General features: G+C 42.3%; 1 protein-coding gene across 2 annotated transcripts in view; it reads left to right on the forward strand.

The window, feature by feature from the left end:
- The window catches only part of Pcsk5 (proprotein convertase subtilisin/kexin type 5), a 411,139-nt gene that overhangs the window by 342,041 nt on the left and 45,886 nt on the right, over positions 1–23,212 (forward strand). The window lies entirely within an intron of this gene.

Here is a 23,212-nt window from a genome sequence, read left to right on the forward strand (position 1 = left end):
TTTGCTTTTCGCTTTTCTCCTTTCCATGGTGTTGGGGTGGGGACAGACCATCCTCAAATGAGGGGTCTTGGAGGACACTTGATATAACATGTTTGAGTCTGAAGTGGGGTTTCAAGGTAACTCCATTTTCAGAGGCAGCTTCTTCACAAGTTTGAACAGCACATGACAATTTATCAGTATGGTGTATAGTTAGTCTCTTAAGCTGCTTCTTGTGGGGTATTTAGTCACATTCAGAAAGGTATCTAGTGCATCCCTAGCAAGGGCAACCCTATGCATCTGTACCTTGCCTTTATCTCCTTGCCAAGACGTGTATCAGCCTGTATGAGAATTTGAACAAGCCTCTTCATCTTTTAGTGGGGGTCAGGAAAAATTTACTGAGCACTTATATCTGCCTATGAATGAAGATACAATGTTAAAGAAACATTTCTCTCTGGTATCAAGGGCCCCAGTGTAAATGAGAGGTAGACCAGTAGTTCTCAGATCTCGCTGCACACTGGGATCACATGAGGGATGGAATATCATGTTGCCCTCTTGCAGTTCTCACTTGACCATTCTGGAGTAAGGCTTGGCCTAAGTATTTTTCTAAAGCTCTAACTGATGCTGATCTGCAACCACAGTCAAAAATCAGTGATCAGGAGCATACATACATAAATAACTCAACATCATATTTAAAATAATTTTGGTGATGATGAGAGCTGAAGCAGACACAGATAAACTATGTTTTAACAACTAAAATTTAATGTTCTGTCCATGCTACATATAGAGCTAGGCAGATACTTAACACACATCCTTAGTATAGCCCTCTATCCAAAACCCTTATTTTCATTTGATAAACGAGGAAAGCAATACACAGGGAGCTTATGTAATTTTCCCAAAGTTACACAACTTAGTAAGGTTTAGAGCCAAAGCTAAACTTAGCACTGTCTGGCTCTAACCCTACAGACCATCCAAATGCTCTCCCCTTTCCAGACCAGACTGCATTCATCTCACATTTGCCTAGAGAGAAGAATGAAAGTTGTAGAAATCTAGAACTGCTGTGTCTGTGTCTGCTCTCATTGTAGGCTTGTGTTCTTGGGTGTCTCCTAATGCTTCCTTTGTTTCTTTTCCTATACTGAAGCTCACATTCTTATTGTTATGGAAGAGAAGGACATATTGGCAAGATAGCCCAACCTCAATTCTGGAGCAATTAGCTCATCATCTTGGCTCTTCACATTATTACACTGTTTGCTCCCAGAGCTGAGTAACTCATTGTGTAACTGACCTGTGAAGTTGAGCTCTGAGCCAAGGCTGTCTGGATCACGTAGGCTTGTAGAAAGAGAGCTAAACCAAGCACATACAAAATAAACCTAGCTAAATAAGAGATCTGAGTGGTCAAGCACAACACACAGCAAGGTGGGGGCTCAGAAGACCATGTGCTGCTCTGAAGAGCAATGTGATGATGAGCTCCCAGAGAGTAGAGGCAGGGGACTATTGGGCAGAGGGTTGGATTTTACAGAAGAATCCAGCTGTTTGTGGTAGCACACACTTTAGGATGCACCGACTAGGCACAGGCAGGGGGCTCACAGAAGAATCTAGAAACCTTTTCTTTAGTGGGGTTAAGAATAAACTGGAGGATGAAAACATGGCTCAGGAGTTAAGGACAAATGCAGCTCTTCCAGGGGACTAGATAGAGTTCAGTTCCCAGAACCAGCGTCAAGAGACTTACAACCTCTTGTCACTCCAGCTCCAGGGGGCCAGAGGCCCTCTTCTGGCCTCAACCAGCACTGCACTTACATGCCATATCTACACACATACACATAATTAAAAATAAAGCATTTTTAAATGAGTAAACCATGAAGCCATTACAAATTACTTCCTTTTAGTGAAGTATGTCCCTTTTTTCTGAAATTCTTAAGGCCACCAATACCTCTACTTTGTTTGACCATCAACTTGAACCAGAAGTAACAGTAAAAAGAACTTCATGTGGTTAGCTCTTACCTACTTTTACAGAGGTGCAGAAAATAGAATCAGAAATCTCAGTAAACATTCATCTATTTCTTCCCCCTACTTCAATAAAAATATATGGCCAGTCCCATATATTGTAAGTTAATTCTATTGTCTAATAAAAGAAAACTTCATATAAGCCATACTCCTATCTCCTAGTGGGACTTGGTGATTATAATGAAAGTTAGGGAGATCACTGCCATATCATTGCTTCTTTAAGACAGAGATATGACACTGGGGAGACCTTCAGGAAAGACCTGAGACTTCTGTATGCATTAGTAACTGTCCTCATCTCATTTCAACTCCCCATTTCTCCATACCACATTAAAACAACCACATCGTGGTCCTTTACCAGATGGTGGCAAGAACTTCATGCTTCACTAGCTATGGAGAAAAAACTGATTTAAGTCGCAAAGCAGAAACCGGACTAGCTGAATGTGAGTAAGGCAGAAGCATCTGCATATTGGTACCCACCTGTTCACCAGGCTAGTCTCCAACTCAGAGCTGGGGCAATCACAATTGCCAGGAAATTGCTTCTGCCCCTCTAGAGCCTGAAACTGTGGCTTCCTGAAAGTCACAGGAAGGTCATTTGAATGGAGTCCAGACTCATCATTTCCATGAATTCTTCCCACAACTCCTACCAGGGAAACCTTGTTTAAAGTCAGCTAGCAGGGCTGTGGGTCAACTGAAACAGTAGAAGAAGAATGAGACCAATCAACACAGCCAAATGAAGAAGACCATAGACTTCAGGGCAAGACCCAGTAGGATCATTCCTCATTTACGACCCATTGATCATTAACTCAGAGTAGATAAGGAATATCCATGCTAACATCTTAAAACACTAATCACATTCTCGCTGAAGATGTCACTGGTCACTCAAACCTTTTCCTTCCCAGCTATGCATATGGAGATCTGTAAACAACAATGGTAATATTTTCCAAGATGTTTTCTATAAAAATGTTGTGTTCTAAGTATCGATAAACTATTTACCTGGGTAAGACAAGTATGTCATGTTTTACATAAACTTATCAGGTTAATAAACATACTCCCAAAACCTGATGTACTGAAGACTTAATGGTACTGTTAGAAGATTATGGAAACTTAGGTCTAAACGCCAGTGGAAGGGTTAGGCCATTGAGGACAAGTTCTTGAAAGGAGAAGTATTAGGGGTCTCCCCTCTTTTGCCTCCTTTCCTCCCTCCCTCCATCCCTTCCTCTCTCAATTTGCTGTCTGGCTACCCGAGATGAGCTTCTTTGTTCAATCACATGGTCTCCACCACCAGGCTCTGTCTTACCACAAGCTGAAGGCAATGACCAAGTGGCCATGAAATGGAATCTCTGAAACTGTTAGCCAAATGAAATCTTTCCTCCTTTTTTAAGTTAGCCATTCCAAGTATTTTGTTATAGGATTGTTCTGGGTCATTTGTTTCATGGCCCAAGGGCCAGGGTGATCCACAAGAATACTAAGAGAGTAGTCCCCATTTCACCAAACCATCAGAGCAAGGACAAACTTGAATCAGATGTGGTGTGCCTCTACAAGGCTGACATATATAGCCTGGAGATGCAAACTGTAGAATATTAGAGGAGAAGCATTTCTCAATCTCTCTAATTTGGAGCAGAATGAGCTGGCAACTTGCTTCATCATCACAATGGAATTTTACACCCTCAAATAATTGCTAGAAACCTGGATGTTCCACCAGAAAAATAAATCAACCTAAAAATATAGACTCCAGATTACCATGACCCAATATTTGAGTGATGACATGAGCCTTTGGGTCAGATTTGGTGAGTTTTAAAAGACAAAGGAAGTTGTTTTGAAGTAGTGCTTGTTGGAAAGTCTAATACAATCATGATAACTGCTCCAGTCCATTGTAAAGTTTAGATTTATTGTATTTAACAGAAATACAGGCCATTTGTTTGAAATATTATCCAAATGACCTGGCCTAAACTTGGAAATCCTATATGAGTTGAAATGAGTAAATTAGGGAGGCCTCATGCCTTCAGCACTCATGGGTTTGAGGTGAGTACAGACCATTTATAGTAGTGATAAAATACTGCATTTAAGTCTGTAAAACTTTGGCACACAAGGTCTCAGTTCAGAAGTAAATTCATTTTATGTGCTCAGCAAAGAAGCAACTGAAAACTTTTATAAATGAGAAGGATGACCTCCTGAGATTTTAGAGATAAAATACGTCCATTATTCCTTGGGACTATGCATGGTAATTATACCCTTGACTGTAGAAATACAAGTCTGAATCATGGAGCCAGCAAGTACTTTACTTTGGTGCGCAACTGGCAAATGGTGGTTAGCCAAAACTATTGTCAAACTGCATATTATGTGCTCAAATGTTCATTAATAAGATGGGTCACTTGGAAACCCAGCATATAACTGGGGAACGCTTTAAGGCCCTGTGCCATTAATAGCTTGTCTGGTGGGATATCATGCTCGGCCAAAAGGCCAGTGATTCCTGGAAATTCTATCCCTGGTTCTAACTACAACTAGCAGATAATGCTTGACAACTGACAATTGTGTACTTTAATAAGAGGATCTTACTAACTGTGGCCTCCTATACATCTCTGACCTTACCAAAGGCTACATCTCTAGCCCCATGCTCTCCAGTTGCACCAGAGGGTCCTGGTATTGGTCATCTCTACCCCATTCATGTTCCAGGACTCTACACTAGCTATTGTCTCATTGGAATGATCTTCTCTTATTCTTTCATTATATCTCAATTTAAATGTCATCTTCTAAAAAACTTCCTTACAACTCCCAGTCCAGCCCCCCAGTCCCTTTCTCTGTCTACACATACATGTCAATCATCCTATGTCAATTCTGGCAGATTATGTGTTATTATCTGACCCTTCCATCTTTATTGACTTTCTAATGGCATGTGATGTATTTCTTCTTAAAGTATAGTTTCCCGGAAGTCAGGAAATGACTCTCTTGTCTTTATCATTACATAATCTGCTCCTGGAATCAGGCTGACCCCATACATGTGCTCAATCCCTAATTTTTAACGAATCAATAGCTGAGTCCTGCCACTTGCAACTGTGGTAAGTGCTTTGATGGCATGTGTGTGGAGAGTGGTTGAGACAGACTTGTCCCAGAACTCACCTTCAGCATGTCACTTCACAAGAATATGAGGACCTTGTGTGTTCATGAAACAGAGTGTAACACTAGATAGCTGGTTTACCTCCTGTACTCTGTGAGGGCCTCTCCCTTCCCTATTGCTCACACTCCTAACTTGGCCTGATCAGCTTTGCTTGCATCTTTGGGGGGATAATTAACCTACAAGTAGGAATTGTTAGCATTTGTCATAAACCACATTTTTCTTCTGATTTACAATTCTATCTCATGCCTATTAGACCTGCCTAATCAGACCTTTAGAAATATAGCTTTAAAAATGAACAAAAAGACAGGGAATTTCTTCAACCTTCCTTAAAGGTGCATTAAATGAAAACCAAAGTATGTGCAATTAACATGTACTCTCCTAGTGTTAAATGGTGTATTTCTTCCATATTGGAATGCTATTATAGAAATATCCATCTAGTAGGCTAGCTAAATACATTTCCTCAGAAAGTGTGACAAAGCTGTCATCACAACTTTAGATGAATAAATAGTTCATTATAAAAAAAATCACATGTATTTACTCCATGTGGGCAGATTTAGCAGAAATAAGTCTGAAGGAAGGGTTGTGGTGGCTTGGATAAATCACAAGTGTCTCCAAATATTTCTAAATGTGTGCCTAAATAATTCTTATTTTAAATTACGCTTTTTCATACATTAGTGCAAAGCTGTGGTATCCAGAGGTTTTTTTTTTGAAACTGAATCCCATGCCCTTCTGTTCACGTGGCTAAATGCACAAGCCTTCTATTTAAAGCTAGCTCCTTTATTCTATCACTGACCCCTTTACCCTAGACAATACTAGATATTCCTAAAGCATATCAGTGCTTTGGGAAATTGCCTTGTCACTAATAGCAAAAATTGGCACACTTAGCCGGCCCCACATACACCTATTATTTCATAGTGTCTGCAGAACCAGGGTGAAAGTATGAATGGCTTTCCTGCAAGGCCAGTGACACTCTCAAAGCAAAAGGAGAAGTGCAGAGCATTTCCAGTCCATGCAGTTTTGTCCATTAGAAAGGCTGGGAGATGCTCGCTCACTGAACTCCTTCTGGCTAACAGCATAGACCATCTGGAGCACAAAGGCTCTACGCCTAAGAAGAGACAGTGTTGGTGTGCCTTCCCCTTTCAGGGGGTGCTAATAAGGGAAAATGCTGAACTGCTGTGATTACCCATGACTTGAAAATAGCTCATCACCTGCCAATATGAAGGAAGGCCCCAGAGGGCTGTGGAAATGCTGGGAAGAACAATGGCTTTGGAGACACTCTTTGTGATGTGTGAGAGAAGCATCCCCGCAGACTGCAAAACGGTCAGCCTTGTGCAATGAGTTCTTATTGTAAGTGAACCCTGAAAACTGGTCCTGGGGTGTTCCCATGGCATAGCGGAGGTAAAAGCGCTTTCACAAAACAATCGGGCCCATAAACTTGAAATGAAGGGGAGAGATGGCCAGCAATTATCCAGAAGACTCAAACATTAGATAAGCAGCCAATTTAAGGTATTTCATGGTGGGGCAAGGCTTTCCTCAAATTTGGCAGATAATTGTTAGCCCGCTGTCTACTTTATGTGTTATTGTGTAGACTTAATCACACTGTGAAATCCCTCTTGTCTTCAGTCCTAAGTGCTACTGGAACGCTGTGAGCATGGTCACATGAGGTTCATTAGGAGCAGGAGCCTGGCTTTGTGGAGCCTGGCTAGCTGGCTGTTCCCTGGAATCTTTTCTGTGATATCACAAAGCTCCTGTGTTACAGCCATTGTGGGCCCTGAAGCAAAGCATCTCACAGCCCAGCAAGACATAACGTCTCATGGTGGCCTGCCTCATTGGCAGGTGCTAAGCTTTTATTGTTATTATTACAATGGTTCTGTTTCACTCTGAATCATTTAGACTGCATATTACCACAGCCTGAGTTCTTATTTATGGACAACTTTTCCTTTTATTTACTGAAGCTTCAAAACAACCAGGACTTATTTACGTGTGTGTGTGTGTGTGTGTGTGTGTGTGTGTGTGTGTGTGTGTGTTCCTTTTGGGAATGGGTACAAGGAAAGGAGTTTCTCAAAACTGAGGAGGGGAGAGTGCAGTTCAGTAATGCACTGCTTGCCCTCATAGGCTCATAGGTGCACTCCCAGGGTCATGCTTCTGGAGAGATGCACACAGGCTTGTGGGCTACCTTCCGCCATAGTGCTCTAAAATGGACTGATAGGAACAATGAACTGATTTGTTCCAGAGTCCAGGATGTGACCCTGGAGTGGCAAGCAAACCATGTGTGTTTCCAGTCTCTCAGTGCCTTCTCTGTATGTATCAGCTCCGGTTTTATAGCTTTGCTTCTGACATTCTGTCATCCTTCCCATGATTCCTAACTCCTACATCAGCATCCTACCTTAGAACAACTTTGAAAAGTGGATAGTTTTGAAAACAGGTCTTTCGCTTTTTCTTGCCCATCCTATCCCGCACATATGCATGTTAAATAGTAACAGGTGGCTTCCTTTATTTTCAAAGGCCGATGGTCATAAAAGTTGTAGCCTTGTTGCTAGCATAGATTTGTGTAGTTCTTATCAAAGTCATTGTGAAACATATGTCCTGATTACCTAGTTGGGAAGCCAATGCAGGTCATGGAAACACTAGGAGGTAGTTTGAATCTTCAGAGAAGTAGTAATGTCGGGTCAGTGGCCAGTAAAATTTCACACTGAGTTCTCAGCCACCCCTTATTACAAGTTAGGCTTTAGCCAAGTCCCTGGGTACTTCTGGACTTTAGTTTCTTTAATCTATAAAATGGAAGAAGTATCAAAAGTGAACAAGGTTCCTAAAGTCAAATACATGCAGATGGGTACCATTTTCCAGTGGACAAGATGGGGATGCAGCCCATACGAGTGCTCCTATGGAAGACATTTGTTCCTTGGCCCTGATCCATCACTGCAAAACATAAGGCAAAGGGGCTTTCGGTATGTACTGGGGATCAAACACAAGACCTCAGTGTATTGCGTATGCACTCTACCTTTGAATTAAAATCCCTCCAAACAAAAAACACTTCTGCAAGCTAGAGTCCAGCCATCACTTATGAACTTCTGGCACTCTGGGTATTTCCATCCCTACTCTCGTAACATTTAAGGCCATCCAGCAACCAACCTGCGGACTGCATTCACATCTGTGTGTATACCTTAGGAAATGGTCACAGAGACCTTCTAGCTGTAAGTGATTCAGGCTGATGCTGATCACTCATCCGACTTTCCATGGGTCTAAGTGTTGCTAATGAAAACTGAGGTGGTGTTCGCTGACTTTGAGAAGAAAAAGCTTAAAAAGAACATTAAAGAAAACAAAGCTCCATTTTTAACTACAGGACATTTCTAGCCAGCAGCGTCCATAAGAAGGAAGAGCAAGTGAAGATCTCTATATAATTTACCACACGCCTCTGAAGACGTAACCAAACCTCCCACAGCTGTAAGAAATAAAAGCGCAGGAATCCAGAGAAGGGGGCAATCAAATGTACCTAGTATTCCAAAGAAGTCATCAAATGACTGAGAAGCGGAAATGTGTCGTGATAGATAATATACTGAACACAGCAAAAGTCCCAGATCAAGAAATGTTTTTGAAGAGAACTGCTTTCAAAATCTGAGAAGTTTTTAAAGGTAGAGAAATAAGCAGAGGCTGCAAACCGAGAGAGGAAAGATGCCTCCTGATTAATGAGTAGAACGTGATCCGTGGCAACTTCAAGATACACAAAAGAAAACATCACTTCTTTAAAATATGCCTAGTGATGAATAGGCAAAATCTTTCAGAATATCTTTTTTAAAAATATGAAGCAACTCCTTTTTTAAAGGGCAAATCACACAGGACAACTCTTAGAGTTTTCTTTTTCAGATAGCAGGACTTGTTTACATAAGGCCTAGACCGTTTACACGAACCAGCAGTTTGGGCCAAAAGTAATGACCAAATAGTACATCCACTGGAAAACAAATGTTGTTCTCAACAATTTTGTTTCTGTGTAAGCAGTAAGTGAGATAAATAGATTTGCCTTGTTTTCCCCTTTTCCAACAATGTATTCAGTCGTAGTACTTCCTTGGATGCTCAGCTTGTGAAACAGGTCTGAGAGGCCTGAAGACCAAAGGCTAGGCCTGCTGTAGCCACCCTCTGTGGTGATACTTTGTTTCAGGCGGGCTTTAGATCATAAACAATATATCACCACAACCATCCATCTGACAGAGGTGGCAGAAAGCCGGGTTTGGATGGGACTGCATGCTGCCTTCCCCGGCCATACCTCTGTGCTGCAGGACCCTGGTTCGGAGTCCACAGGAGTCATACAAAGTGACCTGAGGCTCCTTACATGATAGCCGGAGTACTTTTTTCATTTTTTTTCTTTACTACATTTATTTATTTATGTTTTGAGTCAGGGGAGCACATGCCATAGCACACGTGTGGAGGTCAGAGGATAATACGTGGGAGTTGGTTCTCTTCTCCCATCATGTGGGTTGTGGGGTTCAAACTTAGGTTGTGAGGCTTGGGGACAGGCACCTTTACTCCCTAAGCCAATTTATCCAGATAATTGAATGACATGAGAAATTTGTTGGTGCTAAGCAGTGTCTCCCCTAAACATTTTTCTTCTACTTTTGACAGTTATTCATTCATTTACTTGGTGTGTGTGTGTGTGTGTGTGTGTGTGTGTGTGTGTGTGTGTCGCACACGTGTGCGTACTTGCATAGCTCAGAGTCAGTTATTTCCTTCTATAGTGTGGGTTCTGGATTCACCTCAAGTCATATAACTTTTGCAGCAAATACTTTACTTTACTCTCATTGCATGAGGCTGAACCATCTTCAAGTCAGTAAATACCCTGAGTGCCTGATGGATGCTGTCATCTCCTGCCTATCGCTGGCTGCCCAATTCTTACACCCTGAGATTCGTGGCCTACGATATAGCAGTACTCAGCTGCTCCAGCCCAAAAGCTGGGAAGCCTTATTCCTCCTTCACACTCTGGACTTGGTTAGCTAATCGTCAGTCAGATCTGTCTCTATGACTCGGAGACAAATGAGCATTAATGGGGGAAAGTGTCCTACAGGGGAAAAAAAACAAAGCAACTGAAAATCTCAGTTCTAGGTGTGGTAGCACACACCTGCAATCGTAGCACTGGAAAAGCCCAAAGGGCTAGCCTGGGTTATATAGCAAGACTCTGTCTAACTAAAATAAAATAAATAACACATACACACAGCAATAGAAATGATTACAGTGTCAGAGCTGCCTTCTCAGCTAAATAGAAAATGCAAACTGCAGTATGACCTCCCAGTCCCATCACTCCTCCCTCTATGTAAACCACCCAGGCCAGCTGGATATGATGAATTTCTTCTCCAGAACACAGCAATCACGCAAAGCCTTCCTCTTTCCATTAGCAAGAAAACACATAGGAACCAAGGGCTAAAAATGATCTTTTCAAACATGGGGGCAAAACTAAAAGCTAGTGACAAGTCAGATCATTGGTGTCCCAAGGCAGCTGTGACAATGCACCAGCAACCAAGGGGCTTACGACAGTAGCCATGTGTTCTCCCTCTGTTCTGGAGTGTGGAAGTCTGAAGTTGGGTGTCTGTTCCTTGTCAGCAGAGCCAGGTCCTTCTGACATCTCTAGGAAGCTCTTCCGGGACATGTTGCCACCCCCTGGTGGCTGGTGACTCTCTTTGGCATTCTCTGGCTTGTCACAGCATAGCTCATCTGTGCATCTGCGTTCCTTCCTTCTGTGTCTCCTTATCTGTGTCTTCACATGGATTTCTTAAATGGAAATGAGCCATTGGCTTTGTTAGTGCCCTCGCTAGTCTTAGTGACTTCATCTTAACTCGACCTATAACAAGCAAGGTCCCGTTTAGAGGTTCCAAACACATATCATTGAGGGTCATAATTCCATTCTCAACGTCATCTCAAGTCATTTCTGTTTTTTTTCCTGGTTTGAGACAGGGTCTTATTATGTAGCTTTGGCCGACCCAGATCTCCCTACATAGACCGGGTGGCCTCAAACTCCCCTGAGTACTAGGATTTAAGGTGTGTGCTGCCACACCCTGCTCATTTCTACCTTCTATCTTTCATTCTGTCTACTTCAACCCATCTCAACAGTAATCATGAGTCTTTTAACAAAGAGCACATGATCTAAGAAATGTGTCATTTGTCACATTCATAGTTGTGTACCCATAAAATACACTTGAAAAACTGGGCTGTCTATGACTTCACTCGGCCTTATAATTAATTATATGCCCTGTCCACTACGTATCTGATCAATCACTGGCCAAAACATCATTATGAAACAAGTGACTTCAGGCCACCAAAGTGGTTGGTTACCTGGGTGCTGCAGTGACCTAAGAACCCGTCTCTACTCTGTGATGGCTAATCTTCAATGTCAGCTTGAGGGATTTGGAATCATCACTGGGGCTCATCTCTGGATGACCTGTGCTAATGCAGGCCTCACCACCCACGGGCTGGAGCCTTAAACTGAATAAAAAGAAAAAGTGAGCTGAGCACCAGCATCCATCTCCTTTGCGTCCCTGACTACAGACACTGACCAGCTGCCTCATACTCCTGCCTGCCCATGATAGACTGCACCCTCAAATAGTTCCTTAAGTGTTAACTAATGCCTGTTTCCAGTCTCTAGATTTGTCCCCTGAACTATAACATGGGGTTCTCTCTAAACGAGAACCTAGTGGTAGATGTTTCCAAATCTAAACACTTTCATGTGGCCCTACGAAAAACCCACACTCCCTCTAAGCATCACACAGAGACTTCTCAGTCCAGCCACTGATCTTTTCAGCATGCTCGTGTCTGTCTTGGTTTCCTCAACCCTGATATTCACTCTGTCCTCCAGTTCTCCCAAACCCTTTGCCATCTACCCTCATGCCTTTGATATCCTTTTATTTAAATCCTGCAGATCTTCAGTGTGAGGAACATTGGAAACTACGGCACGTTTCTCCAGCAGTGTCTCTCCATACCTTCAGCCCTTTGCCCATGGAACAGCTTTGCTCCCCTCTATCTCTCTTCCTCTAACTCATCTTTTAGTTCTCAATCTTTGCATTCACTAGGGCATCATCCCAAGGGTTCCTGCTACCACACCCCCTACACACGGCCACACACAGTCTAGTTGCTTCTTAGCACTGTTCTTCTATCCATCACCCTGTTAGTCATGAGAGAGCATGTCATTTGTTGTATGGTCTTTTAACCTGATGCATTGTCCCTAGACTCTGACTTCCACATGGTACTAGGAATGAGTGGCCTCTGCAGCCCTATCTAGTATGTGTTAGGACTCAAAACATCCATGTGAGCCAGTGAGATGGCTCAGAGGGTAACAGCACTTACTGTCAAGCCAGACAGCCTGAGTTCAGTCTCTGGGATCCACATGACGTGGGAAAGATGGTGATACATGTATGAGAGAAGGTACATACATATACATACAAAAATAAATGTAATTTTAAAATAGGGAATAGTGTGAGCTCCTGGCTACAAAATATACATACGCATGTAATGAAGGAGTCTGAGCATAGGACAAGGCACTGTGGCTAGAGTGATAAATAAGATCTATATCCCAGCTGTTCACTGTTTCCCATCCTGATAACCTTTGGAAAGCTACTGCAACTATTATTGGCAGGACAGGTGAAAAGCCCCTGTCTGGCACATGAACCAGAGGGCTGAAGCAAGCAAAACTGCCTCATACAGTCACACGGTGGAGGAACTCGTTCTTGGCCCTCGGTCCCTCCTGGCTCTTAACTCTAGAATTTCATCACAGTGTCTAAGATTTTGCTTCCACGGCTTTGGGGTCTTTCTGAAATAATTAATGCTCTGTCACTACAAACTTCCAGGTGTTTTCTTAGACTCTCACTTTTCTTACTGTGTACTGTGTCCCTTTATCCTCCCCCATGGGTCAATAGCTGCTCTTTGTTTTGTCATTTCACTACGATTGTCATGCAGATGTGAAGAAAAATAATATCACACGTTTATGCTGCTTCCTGTAACTGGTTGGCGCCTTTTAACAAGTCTCTAAACACTCCCAGTTGTCTGTTTTCCTTCAGCATTGCCCCTCCCTATTCTCTCAATCATTTCTTCCTGGAATCAGACATTTCTTGAGTCTCCTCACTTTCCTGGCCTCTTGGTCCTTCCTCCTGTGCTCTTTTGTCTCTGTGGGCTGAAACTTCTGTCTGGCATTATCTAGACAGAAAATTCTCTTTTTTCTGCCTAGCTTGCTATACTAATTCACTCACTGAGTTTTAGATTCCGACAATTGTGGTTTTCTCCGGTGGAAGATGTAGCTGACTCTTTTCCAAACCGATAGGAAGTTTTAGATTGCAAAACTTTTTATTTCTATAAAACCGCTAGATAGTTTGATATGTTTATATTCAGTGCCAGGAACTTGGAGAAGAAGTCTCTGCTGGTTGACTCCGCTGTTGGTTGCTTCCTCCACCCTTTTCTCATAGTGACGTGTCCTTCTGTGGTTGACATGTTTAAACTATTGGGTAGGAGTTGTATGTCAGCCGAAGAGCACTTGAGTCACACACATGAAGACCTGGCGCTGGGGGAAAGCCTTTAAACTGTGGCCTTGAAATCTTACAAATGAGAGAGAATATTAAAGTCAGAGTTCAGATTAGATTTTTCTAGAAGAATTCAGTTGCCCCTATCAGTTGCCTTGAAACATGATCTACTTGGAACCGCTGTAATTTGGTTTTCTTTAGCTGTGTTCTAGAACACAGAGATAGCTTGAATTTGAGTGTAAACCTTTGTGAAATCCAGTTTAGGCTTCCAGAGTTTCAGAGGAATCTTTTTTGTTCCGGTTTTTGTGTTCTTTACCCAATGCTAAAGCCAAAGTCCAGATGAATTGGCTGACTCCACCTAGTTTTTTATCCTCTTGAAGTTAATTTCCTAGTTCTCAGGTTCCTGAGCTCGGTGTTTTATCTGGAAACCCTAAGTATAATAAGAACGCTCTGAATTTTTCTGTTAAGAAGGAGAGATAAAGGGTCAAGAGGATGGTTCAGCACAAGCACAGAGACCTGAGTTCAAGCCCCAAGAACACACACGGAGTCGCTGGCAGGGTCGTGAGCACCTGGAACTGAAGAGCTGGAGGTGGTGGGCAGGTACAGGAGGACTTGGGACTTGTCAGCAGACAGCGCAGCTCCAGGTTGAGTGAGACACTCTTTGACTCAGAGAATAAAGAGCAGAATGAAAGAGAAGCACACCCCCAGTGTCTTCTGGACTCTGCTCCAGTGAATACACGTGTGAGTACAGTCCACCCATCGCAGACATACAACACACACACATGATGGGGGTTGCAATTAAGTGTGACGAGAGAAGAGGAATCATGCCAATTCGATTTCTTTCAGGCCCTGAACAAACATGTTTTGTCACTCTAGATCAGTGAATTGTTTCCTCCCCTGTTGTTTGCCACGCAGCAGTTCCTAGCTCTCCAGCCTTGGTCATTAGTGTCCTTCTCAAATCTTTTGAGAGTAAGGACAGCCGACCACATGGATGCTCCTTGGCCTATCACAGCAGAGCGGGGCAGGAACACATGACTTGTCAGGTGTTTGTTCTTGTCCGAACCTCTTTTCTCATCCATTCAGAGCTCAAACCCAGGGAGCTACTCCACCCCTTCATCCATCAAATGTTAGTTCTTTGATGTCTCCCAAATCTGAATTTTCTTATTGCAGTCTTAATTTACCCCAAATATTTCTTCTGATCTATCTTTCTCTAAAACATGTTTCTCAAGTGTGGAACATGGAATCCTCGTTGAGTTTAACTGGATGTAATAGCTGTAAATGCTCCTACATTTAAGTAGGCCACTCCCCACACAGCACCCTCAGTGTCCTTTTGGTTTTCTATCTGCAGATCAGATCCCATTGGGGCCCTTTTGTTAAAGCTCCCCATTAGTAGGTTACTATTTGTGTTACTAGTGTACCTCAGTGGTAGTTTTTTGCCTTGTATGAGGCTGTGGGTTTAATGACCAGCAAGGGGAGGGTGAGAATGACTATTTGGTCTGGTTCTGCCATGACCCTAGCCTCATTGCCTGCCTTGCTTTCTCTCCAGTACAGCCCTAGTGGCTGCTGCCACCATCTTTCTTTTTCTTCTTTCCCTCTCTCCCTCCTCCTGCTCTGCTTCTGGTTACTCCTCTTCCTTCCTCTCATCTTCATCCTTATTCTACTTTGCTAAGTCCAGGCTGACTTTGAACTTCCAATCCTCTTTATCCTCCTGTGTCAGCTTCTCAAGTGCTAGGATTACTGTCATGTGCCACTATACCTGGTTCCTACTGATGTTCCTTTATGCTAATTGATGTTGCTTCAATAGGTCAGGTTCCCCTGGCCTCTGCCTGCAGAATGTCCTATGGCTAACTCCTTGATAAGATTCCGGTCTCTAATCAAATGCTTATTCTTGAATGACATTTTCTCTCACTAGTTCATTGAGATAAGGTGTCTCTTTTCTTCCCTGACCCCTACAGTCTTTATCTGAATGTCTAAATTTCCTTGTGATCTTCCTTTTTTATTAGAGCTAAGGCACTAGCCTAACTACTGGACATACAGGACAACAAAACCTGTCTTCATGAAGCTCACATTGTTGTTGTGATGTCATGTATTTGTTGAAAAAAAAGATTATATTTCACTTGCCTTCTGATAATTACCTGCTTTGGAAACAATTTGTCAAGCAGCATGTTTTATTGTATAATTCAGAAGCAGATTAATAAATAAACTGCTTAGGACAGTATCTGTTTTCAAAACTGTGTCTTCCCCTAAAATGTAAGCTCCAAAGTAGATGAATACATGCAAGGACACAGTACAGTGAGTGGGGTTCTAGCAGTCAACCTGTAAGCATTCGTCACTTTTCCACATGTCAGGGCTCAGGAAGCATGGAGATGTCTACAAGGAGCTTGCCTGTTGTGGCACTCCATGGCTGGACCCGGAGGACTTGGTAAAGTATGGAGCCAATGGAATGCTGAGTCCTCTTTTAGCTAACATTTATAGACAATGATTTTTGACTATTTGTTCAGATTCCCTCTACTACTGCACCTCTCCAGGGGGATGTGCCCCACTGCCAGCTGAATGATTTGCATTCTTGCCAATTCAAATATTTATTCATGGTCCTTAGACACCAGTGAGGATAAAATGATGAAAAGCATCAACGGTCCCTCTAACCAAATATTTTGTATTCTACCACCATTGAACCTTTCAGAAAAGCCAGTATTGGCAAAGCTGTCATATCTTTTCTGTATTTGAATAACAATTGTTAGAAGCAATTCTAAGTACAAGGCATATTTGAATTTCTATATTTCTTAGTGCTATCTGGACCTTATAATTAGTTACACTCTTTGGGCATATAAATCTCTTACCCAATAGGTTATCTTTGGTAGACTAAAGAATGTCAGGGACTCCCCTGCAAATGGGAAAGTGTTGTGCACTAACCAAATACATATTTACTCAGGGAGAATATATATAATTGGCAATTTGCTTTATTATCTCTCTAAGCAACTCAAGTATTGACTGTTTCCAGCACTGCTTCTGCCCTCAGAGGGAGCCTTGAAACATCTCAGCAGGGCACATGCAGGTGATCAGGAAAGGAGCAGCAGAAACACGCTTGGCCCTAGCAACAGTCCCACTCTGGTTAGTGAGTCTGAGGCAGAGCCAGTAATAACCCCACTTCCCGGTGGTCTGCTTCCTTTGCAGAGTCCTATCAGAAAGATAGTCTGTTTTAAAGTTGGGAGGGGCGGCAGGTTTCAAGACAGGGTTTCTCTGTATTGTTTTGGAGCCTGTTCTGGAACTCTCTCTGTAGATCAGGCTGGCCTCGAATTAAAGTGAATTTTATCAGGAGAGTTTGCACAGACATCTACATCAATTTGGACCGCACCCTGTGGAAGAGCACCAGTCAGGTCCTAGTGGTACGGAAAATAGGGAGTGCTGAGGCAAGAAATGGGAAGATGAGAAAGTAGAAGTAGACAGGGAAAAAATCGGGACAAAACCAAATGACAACTAGCTCAAGGAAGACCTGGAGAGATACTGTTTCAAACATGTGGCCAAACCCGGCTTATTGGGGGCGGAAGGTGTGTTTGAGTGCATGAGTACCTACTCCTGTGGGTGCACACAGAGGCCAGAGACAAACACCAGTATGTCTTCCTTCATCATTTCATCATGTTTTTATTAAACTTCAAAAAACCATTACATTTATTTACTTGGGGCATGTACATATGTATGTGTGTCCTGGCCTAGGCATTTTCTTTCTTTCTAGTGTTTTCATTTTATTTGGGGGTTGAGTTTGGATTTAGTATTTTAGAACAGACTCCCTGTTTTGCCAGGCTAGGCTCAAGGACTCCTCTCTCAGCCTCTTGAGCTGCTAGAACTACACACACATACCTTGACACCCAACATCTTTCTTTTCCAACTAATCTCTTTTGTTTTAATAAGTTCTGTCGTGAGGTTTGTTAAGGAAACATAGGCCTTTTATACAGGTAATACACACATAAAAATCAGATTGTGTTTTGACAAAGATATATATATATATATATATATATGAGCCATACTATATCCATGAACATAGCTGTTATTATCTTTCATTGGGCTGTCAGAAAAATTCCCCCATGTTAAATACTCTTGAGAAAGAGAATGCCTGTGTCAGCCCGCTGGCTCAGTTTACCTGCACATTCACATCTTTTTTGACAGATGAGCTTTCTGGGTGGTTTTTTGTAGTGATGTGAATACCATTTTCATCTCAAAAACCTGTTCTGATAAACCAATGGATAAACTAATACTGTAGGGGGTGTGGTAAGGTGGGGAGAGTACAGTCTAACCACATCATCCAAACCCTATCTATGACTGTGTTTCCCCCCTCTCTTCTGACCTGAAATGCTAGGTCTATCCATAAATGTGGAAAAGCTACAAGCCAAAAGCAGGCCTTTATACACATGCAGACGAATGAGCCCATCAGAAAGCCATGGGCAACACTAAGAAGTCAAATATAGCACATGGGTCTTGTTCATGGTTAAATGTGAGTTCAGGAGTTCAGGTGTAACATTCAGTGAGGTGGAGTCTAAGTCATTGGTCTCCAAAGACAGATAGCTGCTCAACAAAATCCATTGGACTACAGACAAAACAAAACATCCATTCGTGTTTACTTTTATGCTATACTCTTCAAATTTCCAACTTAGCACACGTTTTTAAAAATATGAAAATATTCATGCCATAGTACGTAATACATGATGATAGTTCATAATAGATAATTATATGCACATACTTCATACAATTTTTAAGACAATGAGGTTATCAACACAAAAGCATAGAGATTACCAACTGAGATTTCCATTGTTGGTAGAGTTAGTAATATGACTAGAGCTAGAGATCTAGGGAATATAAATGGAGTTCACTTTGGTCTACTACTTGCCTAAGTGTGAAAGAAGTCACTGGTTAAGTTGGTCACAAGATCCTGAAGCTCAGTAGAGACTCATTGATTGGACCAAGGAAGGTGACAGAGCCACTAAGATCATTTGTGGAATGCAGGCACTGGGCAATGCTGAATTACAAGAGAATGTGTAGTATTTTGGGAACACAACAGGTGTGGCCTAAGAGAGTCACAGTGGAAGTCAACTTTACAAATAGCCAACACCTTAAGGAGTTAGAGACCTAGGGTTCCCCTTAGTCCTTTGGGTAGCACTAGTAAATCTCACAGTAAGGGGACACAAGCCAGGTTTCAGTGAGGAAGGGAGACAGGTCTGGTTATCAGGTGGAGATAAGCCACAGGAATCTATGGGGCCTTGGGTAGTAGATCAGTATTTATCCCTGGCATACAAATGGACTTTGGGTGCCCATCCCACAATGAGAGATGCACTCTCAGCCTGGACTCTTGGGGGAGGGTCTAGGCCCTGCCCTGGATGAAATGACAGACTGGGGAAAGGAGTGGGGATTGGGGAGGGGGGGGTTAGTTGGAGGGCATAGGAGGAGGGGAGGGAAAGGAAGAGGGACCTGGGATTGACATGTGAAGCAACCTTGTTTCTAATTTAAATTTTAAAATTGAAAAAAGAGCACTCTGACATGTATTTCCCCCACAATCGTGCAGAGTCAGTTCTACTTAGGCAAATAGCTAATCCATGGCTAATTGAAACACATATTTTATAGTGAAAGACAGCCCTTAAGATACCGAGCTTCCAGTGTCACTTAAATGAGAAATCACCATGTAAGGAAAAAATTGAAAAAACAAATTATGGTATTTTAATTTATATGCTTCCTTACTTATAGAACCTAAAGTTTTCTAAAGTTCTAAAAATAAGTTGATATTCCTTGGACAGTTTTTAAATGATTAGAGTTCCGTGTCAATTTAAAAGATCCTTCTTTCTAATGCAACTTACAGGTAATATGAAGGCAAGAATGTAATTATATGACTAGATCCAAGATAAATGATAAATGGGTGTTTATTGAAGAGCAATTACACAGAAAGATACAAAGAACCACTGGAGCATTTTTCCCTGCTCTTCCTACCAGATCCACTAACCCACCAAAAAGAGCAAGCAAAGGAAAGCCACACCTCTCTTTCCGATTCCATCCACCTGAAGCCACACCCAAAGGGGTGTGTCCACCACCGTACGGGTCCACAGACCAGATGCCTACAGTGATGTGTGTGTAACTCCTCCCATGGCCCTGATTAGCTTACAGTCAGTGAGGAAGGCTGTGGGCATTGCTGAAAATAAAACATCCCCTTCAGAGAATGTTACTGACCACTGGGCTGCTATTGAGAACATTTGCCCGAGTTTCCTTAGAGACAGGAGTTTGTGATGAAGTCCAGTAATAATAATTCCCCAAGGATACAGTTAAAGCATGACCCGAAGAATGGTGCAGAGCTCTCAAGGTAGAGTGGACACTATATTCCTTACTACTCTCTGCCATAAAAATAAGACAATTAACCTGCTTCTTCTCTGGAAAGAAAAGTCAGGTGCTATCTTCTGCAGGCTGGGCTGGCAGCTTCTCCTTCATGGTCTCTGAGCAGCTACAAGTAACCAACTGTTTCTGATAGCCTTGACCCCAAATGTTTGAGGTTCTCTCTGAATTCTAACTGATCAAAATATGCCCTCAACTCAAAAACTTGACAAGATCAAATAACCAGATTAAATATCTGACTTCAGACAACATCTTCCAGAACAGTTAACATTCTAAATTCCTCTTGCCCCTTCCAACTCCCAGATAACACTTGCTGGAAGCCACCCCACCTTACCATTGAATGCCAAGTTGACTTAGGGTCACCTTCCAGGTTTAAGGTTGTTACCCTATTCCTTAATCTAACAAACTGCCTCTCCATGGTCAAGCTAAATCCATTTAGTTTATGTCTGTCTGTAGATCTTCTAAGGTGGGAAAAACTTTTAAAATAATTCTCATTCTTTAGATCAACTGATAATAATAATAATAATAATAATAATAATAATAATAATAATGATAAAATTAACAGGCATTCATAAGCTATTAGAAACTTCAGTTCCCAGTGTCTGCATTATTCATGTGTTCAAACTGTCATAAGGGTAGCAAATTTCCTGTGTAACCAGGCTGGAAAAGTCCCTGCCCTCAAATACATTGATATGCACATTTCTGAGGCTTGATTCTATTTAACATTTTCATGAGTGACTTGCTTAAAGGAACAGAGAGCAAACTCATTAAGTTCCTAGATGGGAGAGATGACCAGAACATTAGCGAACAGGATTAGAATTCACCCAGTCCTTGCTAAATTAGCAAAACTGTCAGAGTCAAGTATGTTCACTGGGATAGGCAGAGAAAATGGAGCTGCCCAGAGGCAAACTGAGTACATGCAAGATGTTGGGGAAATGGGCAGAAAAGGATGTGAATGCAGAAATAGACTCCTAGTGAGAACTGAACTAGCCTTGGTGTCCACTGAAGACTGCATCTCTGAAAATATATTCAGGTTCCCATTCTATACAGTATGAAAGTAGAAAGCATCCCCATGGGGTTTCCAAGAAGGCTAGGGAGTCTTCTTTTCTCACCAGCATTTAGCTTCAGATTCCTGGGTCCAGTTTGTTTACCTGGTTGTGGGCTCATTTCATTATCCTATTTTCGTCTACCTTATTACAAACTACATTGATTCAGACATTAAAGCTCATTCATTGCCAGAACACATCATCACAGGCTCCTGCAGAACGGTCTCTTTCTTCTTGATTATTTTGGTTCTTTCTTGTTGTTGTTTGAGACAGGGTCTCACTATGTAGCTCTGGCTGGCCTGAATCTCTCTATGTAGACCAAGATAGCCTAGAACTTACAGAGATCTTTCTCTGCCTCTGAGTGCTGGAATTAAAGGCAGGTACTACTTGGCTCTTGTTCAACCCTTCCAACTAAACTTCTACAATGAGAAACTTAATAGACGGTTCCTAAACACATATGGTTCTAACCCTAAAAAGAAAAGCTGAGCAAAGTGGAGTCTCAGGATGATAATGCTATAGCCAGAGTTTGCAAATTTCTGCTGCCAAGTGGCAAGGAGCCCAAACTTGGGTCTTTGTTGCAGCTACTCCATGCTGATGCCATGGTGTAAAAGTGAGCAAAGTCCCTGAACTCTTGGGGGAGGGTCTAGACCCTGCCCTGTATGAAATGACAGATTATGGACACCCTCATGGAGGGCCTCACCCTCCCTGGGGAAATGAGGGGGTAATGGGGGGATTGGGGGCAGGGCACGGAAGTAGGGGAGGGAAAGGGAGAGGGACCTGGAACTGACTTGTGAAGCGACCTTGTTTCTTATCTAAATTTAAACTGAAAAATAAATTTTAAAAAAAAGTGAGCAAAGTGAGTCTGGGTCTCAATTGGAGCAGGGTTTCCAAACTTCTTCTAGATTCAGTTTTGGAATTTTTTTTTTTTTGGTTTTTCGAGACAGGGTTTCTCTGTGGCTTTGGAGGCTGTCCTGGAACTCACTTGGTATTCCAGGCTGGTCTCAAACTCACAGAGATCCGCCTGCCTCTGCCTCCCGAGTGCTGGGATTAAAGGCGTGCGCCACGAACACCTGGCTCATCAGTTTTGGAATCTTAAAGTCTCAGAGTCTTACCAGTCATCTTGTTCAACCAGTTCATTTTGTACCTGCAAAAGCCAAGACCTAGAAAATATGAAGATTTTTATGCAACGTTACAAGACATTTAAAACTGTATTAAAACATTCCAACATTCCAGTGGCGGTGGTGGTGGTGTGTGACTTTAATCCCAGCACTCGGGAGGCAGAGGCAGGCAGATCTCTGTGAGTTCAAGGCCGGTATGGTCTATATAGTGAGTTTCAGGGCAGGCAGAGCTACATAATGAGACTGTGTCTAGAAAAAAAACAAAAACTGAAATTTTCAAACTAGAAAAAGATATCCCAACTTCCAGGCCAATTCTCTTTACTCTAACCATCATCAGGCAGTTTCAAGAAAGTTCTGAGGATCCCAGCTTATCTCTGAGGTAGCAGAACCTCTTTGAGAAGTTTTACCTTAAAATCTGCTACCATGTCTTAGTACAACATGTAATGCATGGTTCAAGTGGCATCCCTCACTAGGCAGAGTCCAGAAAGCCTATGATAAAGACTTGTAGTGGGACTGTCTCTATCCTGCAAATATCAGGTTTCCAGATAAGCAGAGAGGCAGCCTTGAACAGTTTAGAAAGGATAGTTTTTTCACTGAGTTCAAAAGGTGTACTTGTTTGGTTTAACTGAAGTTAAAGTTACATTAACATCTTCACATGCCAAAGGACTCCTCTAGGGAGAGTCGTTCTTCATTTCCTGTGCAAATGGAAGGAGCAAGACTGGCTTGTAGATCAGGAAGTGGTACAAACTGTCAGAGATCTCTGCTTGAAAGAACTTGAGGCCAGCAAAGGCAATAGACTCCCCTTGGTAATCAGATCCAAGAGGGGCATCTTCTGGGCCCTTCTGGACACAGACCAAATGTGGTAACTGTAAATGGAGTTCTTAATTTGTCTAGATAATAAAAACCCGGAGTCAGATATAGAGACAACGCTGAGAGACCAGAGAGAAGAGGGAGCCAGTCACCTCCACACCTTACCTCCTTAGCTGAACCTCCTAATCCTGTTCTGAGCCAAGAGGGACACATGGGCCATTACAACTACTAAGAAAGGAATAGCTTCTTTCAGAGTGTTATGAGATGGAAAACACAAAGTGG

This window comes from Mesocricetus auratus, unplaced genomic scaffold (assembly GCF_017639785.1).
Source record: "Mesocricetus auratus isolate SY011 unplaced genomic scaffold, BCM_Maur_2.0 Super-Scaffold_4256, whole genome shotgun sequence".
In the NCBI taxonomy this organism is placed as follows: domain Eukaryota; kingdom Metazoa; phylum Chordata; class Mammalia; order Rodentia; family Cricetidae; genus Mesocricetus; species Mesocricetus auratus.